Source organism: Somniosus microcephalus, chromosome 22 (assembly GCF_052327205.1).
Source record: "Somniosus microcephalus isolate GS21.2 chromosome 22, FLI_Smic_1.0, whole genome shotgun sequence".
In the NCBI taxonomy this organism is placed as follows: domain Eukaryota; kingdom Metazoa; phylum Chordata; class Chondrichthyes; order Squaliformes; family Somniosidae; genus Somniosus; species Somniosus microcephalus.
The window spans coordinates 31,606,876-31,617,688 of record NC_141008.1 but is presented as its reverse complement, the minus strand read 5'-3'; positions in this window follow the sequence as shown (position 1 = coordinate 31,617,688).

Genomic DNA, 10,813 nt, shown 5'->3' with positions numbered 1-10,813 from the left:
GGGGGCAGCCATCTTCTCCGCCATTTTGCCCCACCTCATGGGCGCCTCCATTTTACCCACCACGCTCGACCGCCACCTTACCTCCAGACCTGACGACCGCTTCACCTACAGACTACAGCGACCCGCTCAGCCACACACTAGCCTCCGTCACACTAGACCAAGCTCACCCGCATCAGCTGTCCAAGTCAATGATGGACATCAAAGTAGACGGCCACGCCACGACCTGCCTGTTCGACAGCGGAAGCACGGAGAGCTTCATACATCCAGACACGGTGAGCCACTACTCCCTCACTGTCCAGCCAACGCGCAACCAGATCTCGATGGCATCGAGGTCCCACGCCACAGACATCAGCGGCTACTGTGTTGTGACCCTGTCGGTTAAGGGCACGGAGTATAAAAACTTTAAACTCCTCGTCCTGCCCCAGCTATGCGCTGCCGTCCTACTAGGGCTGGATTTTCAATCCCACCTCCAAAGCGTCACTCTAGCATACGGTGGACCCCTCCCCCCGCTCACAGTCGACAACCAGCAGCCTTTAAATCGCCCACCGCGTAACACCTGCGGCCTATCCACCCTCAAGGTCCCGCCACCTTCCCTGTTCGCTAACCTCACCCCCGACTGCAAACCCGTCGCTACCAAGAGCAGGCGGTACAGCGCCGGGGACAGAGCTTTCATTAGCTCTGAGGTGCAGCGTCTCCTGAAGGAGGGCATCATCGAGGGGAGCAGCAGCCCCTGGCGTGCCCAGGTTGTAGTCGTTAAGACCAGCAATAAAAACCGCCTGGTCATCGACTACAGCCAAACCATAAACCGGTACACCCAGCTGGACGCATACCCCCTTCCCCGCATATCTGATATGGTCAATCAGATTGCTCAATACCGGGTATTCTCTACCATCGACCTTAAGTCGGCCTACCACCAACTCCCTATCCGCACCGAGGACCGCCAGTATACCGCCTTCGAGGCGAATGGCCGCCTCTACCACTTCCTTAGGGTCCCCTTCGGCGTCACCAACGGGGTTTCGGTCTTCCAAAGGGAGATGGACCGGATGGTTGACCAGAACGGGCTGCAAGCCACGTTCCCCTATCTAGATAACGTCACCATCTGCGGCCGCGACCGGCAAGACCATGACGCTAATCTGGAAAGATTCCTCCGTACGGCCCAACGGCTGAACCTCACCTACAATAAGGAGAAATGTGTGTTTAACACCTCGCGCCTTGCCATCCTCGGCTGCGTAGTAGAGAACGGAATCATCGGCCCCGATCCCGAAAGAATGCGTCCCCTCACGGAGCTACCCCTTCCCCACTGTCCAAAGGCGCTGAAGAGAACCCTGGGGCTCTTCGCCTACTATGCCCAATGGGTGCCGAATTATGCGGACAAAGCCAGACTCCTCATGAAGTCCACCTCCTTCCCCCTTACGGAAGAAGCGCGCGCGGCCTTCTCCCTCATCAGGGGAGACATTGCTAAGGCCACTATGCACGCAGTGGATGAGTCCATCCCCTTCCAAGTGGAGAGCGATGCATCCGACTTCGCCCTAGCCGCTACCCTCAACCAGGAGGGGAGACCGGTGGCCTTCTTCTCAAGGACCCTACAGGGCCCTGAGATCCGACACTCTTCAGTCGAGAAGGAGGCCCAGGCGATTGTGGAGGCGGTACGCCGCTGGAGGCATTACCTCGCAGGCAAGCGATTTACCCTCCTCACCGACCAGCGTTCGGTCGCTTTTATGTTTAATAACAAGCTGAGGGGTAAAATCAAGAGCGACAAGATCTTGAGGTGGAGAATCGAGCTATCCACCTACGATTATGATATCTTGTACCGGCCTGGTAAGCTGAACGAACCCCCTGACGCTCTATCGCGAATTACATGCGCCAACGTGCAAATTGATAGACTTCAGACCCTCCACAACGACCTCTGCCACCCCGGGGTCACCAGGCTTTACCACTTCATTAAGGCCCGCAACCTGACCTACTCCATCGAGGAGGTCAGGACCATGACCAGGAACTGCCAGACCTGTGCCGAGTGCAAACCGCACTTCTTTAGGCCGGACAGAGCAAGCCTGATCAAGGCCACCCGCCCCTTCGAGCGCTTGAGCATCGATTTTAAGGGGCCCCTCCCGTCCTCTGACCGTAATGTGTACTTCCTCAGCATTGTTGATGAGTACTCCTGTTTCCCCTTTGCCTTCCCCTGCCCAGACATGACCAGCACCACGGTCGTTAAATGCCTGAACGACCTCTTTGCCTTGTTCGGGTTCCCAAACTATATACATAGTGACCGGGGCGCCTCTTTCATGAGCGAGGAACTCCGTCAGTTCCTACTAGCGAGAGGCATCGCCACTAGCAGGACCACCAGCTACAACCCCCGAGGGAACGGCCAGGTGGAAAGAGAGAACGCGACGGTATGGAAGGCCGTCCTCTTAGCCTTAAAGTCTAAGGGCCTCCCAACCTCTCGCTGGCAGGAGGTCCTCCCGGCGGCGTTGCATTCCACCCGGTCACTACTTTGCACTGCCATTAACGCCACCCCCCATGAACGAATGTTTGTTTTCCCCAGGAAGTCGACTACGGGAACCACGCTACCAACCTGGCTGACCTCTCCGGGGCCTGTCTTGCTGCGAAAGCACGTGAGGGCCCATAAAATGGACCCCCTGGTCGAGAGGGTGAACCTCCTGCACGCCAACCCCCAGTACGCCTACGTGGCATACCCAGACGGGCGGGAGGACACAGTCTCCTTACGAGACCGCGCACCCTCGGGCACTCCGGAGACACCACCGCTACCCCCCCCACCACCCCCCCAATTCCAGCCCAGGTAGACGGTACGCCGGAACCCCAAGAGCCTTCGCCTACCTCGCAGACGCCAGCATTAACACCGGAGAACGCAACACCGCCGCTGCGACGATCAGACAGGCTTATGAGGCCTCCGGACAGACTGACATACCAGAACTGGTAGTACACTTCACCCCGCCGGACTCAAATCTAAACAAGGGGTGAATGTGGTAAACCACTTTTACCGTTTACTATCGTTACACTATAGTTATCACTGTTCACATTGTTGTATCACTGTACGAGGTCGCCTCTTGTCACGCTGCTATACCTGGGCTGACCACTGCCGACTCCGCCCATGGCTCCACCTACCTGCCCGGGTATAAAGGTGGTCGACTGGCTGGTATTCCTCCTTCTTGGATCCGATCACCCACGAGGGTGGGCTCTGTTATTTAGTCAATAAAAACCTATAGTTACTTTCTTAACTCGTCGCTTTTCATTGGACGAATTGATAGGTATATCATGAATGTCGGCTCTTAAATAAATCCGGCACTAAGCTCATGGTCTACAGACCAGCAGTGATACCCGCCCTGCTTTATGCCTCAGAGACATGGACCATGTACAGCAGGCACCTCAAAGCATTGGAGAAGTACCACCAATGCTGCCTCCGCAAGATCCTGCAAATCCATTGGCAGGATAGGTGCACCAGCGTCAGTGTTCTTGCTCAGGCCAACATCCCCAGCATCGAAGCTTTGACCACGCTCAATCAACTCCGTTGGATGGGTCACATTGTCCGCATGCCCGATACGAGACTCCCAAAACAAGCGCTCTACTCGGAGCTCCGGCACGGCAAGAGAGCCCCAGGTGGGCAGAGGAAACGCTTCAAGGACACACTCAAAGCCTCCTTGAAAAAGTGTAACATCCCCATCGACACCTGGGAATCCCTGGCCCAAGACCACACAAAGTGGAGGAGAAGCATCCGAGAAGGCGCCTAACACCTCGAGTCTCTTTGCCGGGAGCAAGCGGAAGCCAAGCGCAGGCAGCACAAGGAGCGCATGTCAACCCAAGCACCCCACCCATCTGCCCCTTCAACCACCGTCTGCCCCACCTGTGACAGAGACTGTAGGTCCCGCATTGGACTCATCAGTCACCTGCGAACTCATTTTTAATGTGGAAGCAAGTCATCCTCGGTTCCGAGGGACTGCCTAAGAAGGAGAAGAGAAATCTATATATTTTTAGAATTGTCTCAGAGTATTTCTGTATAAACTCGCGAACCCAATTTCTGTACACTCTTTGTAAGGAGTTGCAGAATTCTGGGGGGTATTCTGGGCCCTCATAATATCCGGAAGTTTACTGTCTAGTTAAATTTATTAAAAGTGCGATCCGGAGGACGGTAACATCTTCAGTCATTCCTTTCCTTTAGGGAGGCATAGCCTGAACCTTTAGACCCATTTAAGCGTCTTATAGAATTCGGCTATCTCTAACTTTAGTTGAAGGTGAACATCTGAGGAATACGCCTGATTTAGGGTAGCCCGAAAAAGGCTAGGACTAGTAATTATCCCTTCAACATGATGTCATTTATATGACAGACCCAATATGCCCCAGGAGGCCAACCCTGAATAATAAACTCCCAAATATATTTCAGCTGCATTGTTGCCTGGGGAAAGGAGGGATAGAAAGGGAGCGAGAACTTCAGTGGCTGGGTGTGAGGGAGAAAGGCGGTCTTGAGGTACTCAGCGGGAGAGATGGGAAGTGAAGAGTAAGACTGAATTAAGAGAGAAAAGAAAGGAAGGGATACACTGTGTGGGGATAGAGGGAGAGAATCCCTGTTGGACAGACCATGCCTTGAAAAGAGAGAAAGGAGACAAGCTCAGTTGCTGGGGTGTAGGATAGTATCATCTCTAGCTCTGCTCGTATGGTAGCTGCTGTGCTTCATGGGCTCATGAGTTTCACTCCTGTTCCTACACTTCATTACCTGTTCCTGCACTGCATTACTACCCTCTGCTGGCCCCACAGATCCTCCCACCTTGTCTACAAGCGGACTTCACTCTACCGCCTCCTGGCCCTGCATCCCTAATATTCATTCTGTGTCTCTCCCTCGGCATAAGATCCAGCCCCACCTTCCCACTGCTGCCTGACTCCCCACTTCTTTTCTGCCATTTGTGCCCAACCCTAACATTATCCACAACTTTTGTTGCCAACCCGGCCTCTATATCTCCCTCCTCTGTCCCCAATAGCCATTTCTCAGCTATATACAGTCTTTTGTTGTGCCGCACTATCCCCAATTGCTGGGCCATTTGCAGCATTCTCTTCTGCCCCTTAATCTCTCCACTTATCTCTTTCACTTCAATCTTTGCCTCTGCTCAGCCTGTTTGTTAGCTTCCCCAGTGTTCTGAAATCCCCTCTTCGTGGCAGTTCATGACCTTCTCCATTCCAGCATTTCTCTTCTTCACTACTCTCAGCCATCTCCTGTGTCCCACAATCTCCACTTCTCAGCCTTTCACCTTGATCTCTGCCTCTTCTTGCCCCGTTTTTCTTTCTTCTCCAGTTTCATCTTTTTCCACCATTTATAGCCTATTTCTACCTCCCTGCTTTCCACATATGTTCAAAACAAACATATCTTGACAAAGGGTTTCAACCTGAAACATTGACTCTATTTCCCTCTCCACGGATGTTGCCTGGCCTGCTGAGTTTTTCCAGCATTTTCTGTTGTTCAAAACATATGTTATGGCCAGGAGTTATGAGAGGTTGTGTTTGCTTTCACAATTCAGCTCATTTGTTCTTCTTAAAAAAAAGTTAAATTAGGATGAGGAAAGACACTGGGGCCGAAATTGGGCTCTGTAGCATGGGCGCTACGAGGCCTCTTATACTACCAAAATGGCATCCACTACACGCACGTACACTCGAGATGGGAAGTGCGTCGGATACCATAGTAATAAAGGGGTTTGCGCGTGCATACCTAACGAACGCCGGCAGCATGCAGAACAGGCAAATTATGACGTCAATCAGTGTGCTGATTTGACGCCAAAGCTGGCATTTTGGAGCTCCACGCTCTAGCCTATGCCCTCTCTTAACCTCACACAGCTGAACACACGTTAAACGGCATGAAGGACCCCCCCACCACCAGCGCTATTTAAAGGAACTACTTACAGCTTCGTTGCTGGATTTATTCTTCTGGCTGTTGCTGCAATTCTACACAGTTTGGATGCTTTTCCATACTTGTTACAAGTTTCAATAGTCTACAGGGAGTGGTCTGGCTGGAGCTGAAGTACTTTTTTTGTGACTTAAAAGCTTGTGCATAAACCAGTTGCTTCCAGACATACGAGTGTTATCAAATTTAACCCCCACTGTCTCTCACTCTCTTTGTCATTCTCTCATTCACTATCTGGGTCTCTCTGTCTTCCTGTCACATTTTGGGGTTTTAGAGCTAGATATTTTCTTCCTTAAATGGACCCGCGGGTCCCTATCATCTGGGGTGGACCTATTTCCAGGGTGGTAGGGAACTATTCATGGGGGCACTCCCAATCTCCCGATACCCAGCCCGCCCCTCCCAGTTAGTAACAACAGGACAACCTTTATAAGCTCATAGGAAGTGGTTGAGGCAATTAGCTTAGGAAACTAGACAAGTACATGAGAGAAAAGGGAATTGAAAAATATGGAATGGGAGGAGACTGGTGTGGTGTATTCTCCTCTCAGGCAGTCCCTCGGAAACGAGGATGACTTACTTCCACATTAAAAATGAGTTCGCAGGTGACTGATTAGTCCAATGCGGGACCAACAGTCTCTGTCACAGGTGGGGCAGACGGTGGTTGAAGGGGCGGGTGGGTGGGGTGCTTGGGTTGACATGCACTCCTTGCGCTGCCTGCGCTTGGCTTCCGCTTGCTCCCGGCGAAGAGACTCGAGGTGTTCGGCGCCTTCTCGGATGCTTCTCCTCCATTTTGTGCGGTCTTGGGCCAGGGATTCCCAGGTGTCAGTGGGGATGTTACACTTTTTCAAGGAGACTTTGAGGGTGTCCTTGAAACGTTTCCTCTGCCCACCTGGGGCTCTCTTGCCGTGCCGGAGCTCCGAGTAGAGCGCTTATTTTGGGAGTCTCGTATCGGGCATGCGGACAATGTGACCCGTCCATCGGAGCTGATTGAGCGTGGTCAGAGCTTCGATGCTGGGGATGTTGGCCTGAGCAAGAACACAGATGTTGGTGCGCCTATCCTGCCAATGGATTTGCAGGATCTTGCGGAGGCAGCGTTGGTGGTACCTCTCCAGTGCTTTGAGGTGCCTGCTGTACATGGTCCATGTCTCTGAGGCATACAGCAGGGCGGGTATCACTGCTGCCCTGTAGGCCATGAGCTTAGTGCTGGGTTTGAGGTCCTGATCTTCAAACACTCTCTTCCTCAGGTGATCGAAGGCTGCACTGACACACTGAAGGCGGTGTTGGACTTCGTCGTCGACGTCTGCCCTTGTTGACAGTAAGCTCCCGAGGTATGGAAAGTGGTCCACATTGTCCAAGGCCTTGTCGTGGATTTTGATAATCGGGGGCACTTCGAAGATCTCCTTAACCATGACTCTGTCTTCGACACGAGTGTCCTCAACTCCATCCCACAGCATGCTACCCGCCACCATCTCAGCACAATCCCAGCCCAGCATGAGGTTGAAAAGGCCATCCGACAACTGAAGAACAACAAGGCCTCAGGAGCAGATGGAATCCCCGCCGAGGCACTAAAGCATGGTGGAGAAGCACTACTGGCGCGAATTCATGAACTCATTTCTCTTATCTGGAAGGGGGAGAGCATGCCAGGGGATCTCAGAGACGCCGTAATTGTGACCATCTTCAAGAAAGGGGACAAGTCTGATTGCAGTAATTACAGAGGAGTTTCCCCGCTATCGGCCACAGGGAAAGTCATTGCAAGAATCCTCCTTAATCGCCTCCTCCCAGTGGCCGAAGAGCTCCTCTCAGAGTCGCAATGAGGATTCCGCCCACTAAGGGGCACATGGACAATGATCTTCACTGCACATCAATTACAAGAGAAATGCAGGGAACAGCACCAACCGCTGTACATGGCCTTCTTTGATCTCACAAAGGCCTTCGACACTGTCCACCGTGAGGGATTATGGAGTGTCCTCCTCAAATTCGGCTGCCCTCAAAAGTTTGTCACTATCCTCCGCCTGCTTCACGATGACATGCAAGCCATGATCCTGACCAACGGTTCCACCACAGACCCAATTCACGTAAGAACCGGGGTCAAGCAAGGCTGTGTCATCGCACCAACGCTCTTCTCAATCTTCCTTGCTGCAATGCTCCATCTCATCCTCAGTAAGCTCCCCACTGTAGTGGAGCTAATTTACAGAACAAATGGGAAACTGTTCAACCTCCGTCGCCTCCAGTCCAGATCCAAGGTCGTCCCAGCCTCTGTCGTCGAATTACAGAATTACAGTATGCAGACGATGCTTGCGTCTGCGCTCACTCGGAAGTCGAACTCCAAACGATCGTCAACACCTTCACCGAAGCGTATGAGAGCATGGGCCTTACACTAAACATCCGTAAGACAAAGGTCCTCTACCAACCTGCCCCCACCACACAGGTGTGGAGTATAAACACCAGCACAGACTTGTTGGGCTGAAAGGCCTGTTTATGTGCTGTATATTTTATGTAATTGTAATATTTGCAACCAGCGGGCAAATGTCATGTGATCAAACTCTCAGGAGGTTATTCAGCCAGAGCTGCAATTCCTGTCACAGCGCCAGCTACAAGCCTAACTGGCACCACAAGCAACAGGCCGGAGTTGCTCATAGGTGCAAATTTACCATGAAATTATTCAATGAAATGTGCACCTCATGCATCGAATTTAAATACAATAGATATATAAAAAATACTGACTAAACAGAACAATGCCAACTGACCAAAAAATAGGCAACACTATACTGCTATGCTATGCTTAAAACTGCGCAAGTGCAGGGACCCCAATGCTCTGGGGATTACTGACGAGCATACATTTCCAAACACTAGAATCACTGTTTCCACAATATTGCCGAGAACAGACTTCAACAACAACACAATTCATGAGATAAATGCCAGCATAGCAACAGAATGCGAATCAAACCACAACGTACACCTGGCCCAACACCCCACCCTCGATGAAGAATGTCTTTACGACCACGTCCACATCCAAAGGCAAAAAATATCGATCTTTGCTAAAGCCCTGAAGGACGTCGCTTTTAACCGGGTCCATACCCAGACTCCAAGAGGACCCCCCCCCCGACCACCAGAGATCAGCGGGGTACATATCAGGAACACTACAAAGACCACCACCACACCAACCGAGACCGGAGAGGATCCCCATGCAAAACAACATTATCAGACCTGCACCACTCCTGTCCCACAGGGGAATAGGACCGCTACCAGCCAGACAGAGGGAGAGATGCACAGGACGTACGCAATACCTCAGACAGAAACAATCCATTAAGAGACAATAAGCAGATGTGCAGCAGCATCTACTTCCGCCTTATGGATCAAGGACTAATTAATAGAAAGAACTGTAACCAAATTGTATTAACTTTTGTAGACAACTGGGGTGATCTTTTTTTTTTTTTCCCCACACTTAGACACGACAAACACGTACCACTCTTTAACCTATCATAGAAAAAGATAAAACTTAACATGAAATCCTTATATATTTCGACCTGGAATATCCAAGGTCTACGCTCTTCACTGCGAGAAGTGAAGAGTAGGACCCCAGAGTTCATAGAGGAAACTAAAGATCTAGATATTATCATTTTACAGGAAACTTGGTATAAAGGAAAAGGACACACCGGCTGTCCCCAAGGGTACACTGAGCTAGTGGTCCCCTCCAATAAATTACCAAGTGTAACCCAAGGCAGAGACTCCGGAGGCATACTGATCTGGTTTAAAACAGAACTTAAGAATTACATCAAATTTATAAAAAAGGGCGAAAACCATATGTGGCTCAAACTTGAGAGGGAGATTATCTCAAACACCCAAGATGTTTACATTTGCGCACTTTATATCCCTCCAATCGATTCCCCGTACTACAAAGAGGACACCTTCTCCAACATGGAGGGGGAAATTATCCAATACCAGGCCCAGGGGAACGTGTTGATCTGTGGGGACCTCAATTCAAGAACGGGCGAAGAACCAGACTTCACCAATAATCAGGGAAACAATTACGTATTCGGGAATAACCACTTTGACATCCCTTCCCTTCCATACAGGCATAACTGTGACAAGCAGTCAAATACCAACGGTAAACAGCTACTACAGCTCTGTCGAAACCTGGGTCTGTACATTGTCAATGGTAGGTTCATAGGAGACCTCCTAGGAAGATCGACCTACTGCTCACCTCTTGGCTGCAGCACAGTAGACTATATGATTACAGACTTGGACCCATCCTCTTTCAGAGCATTCACAGTCAAACCACAAACAACACTGTCAGATCACAGTCAAATTACTATGTTTCTCAAAAAGACAGAAACAAACAACATAGAAACACAACCCAGTAAACTGTACAACACCAAAAAATCGTACAGATGGGCCAAAAACGACACGGAAAAATACCAGAAAACAATTAGCAATGCATCAACTCAAGCTCTCTTAGACACCTTTCTGGATAACATATACACTCACAATAAAGAAGGCGTAAACCGGGCAGTTAGTAAACTAAACAATATTTTTGATAATTTGGCAACAAATGCAAACTTGAAAGCTCGCAAGAACAAACCCAAAACAAAAAACTATGAAAAATGGTTTGACCATGATTGCCATAACATGAGGAAAAAACTTAGAAAACTATCAAACCAAAAACACAGACATCCAGAAAACGAGGAATTACGCCTTACTTATTGTCAGACGCTAACACAATACAGAAACACACTCAGGACCAAAAAAGAGCAATTTATTAAGAATACACTCAGCTCCATGGAGGAATCCATTGAGTCGAATTGTTTCTGGGACAACTTGAAAACACTACACAAAAAACAACACGACGATTTGTCCATTCAAAATGGGGACACATGGGTAAACCACTTTGAAAAATTATACCAGAAAAACACA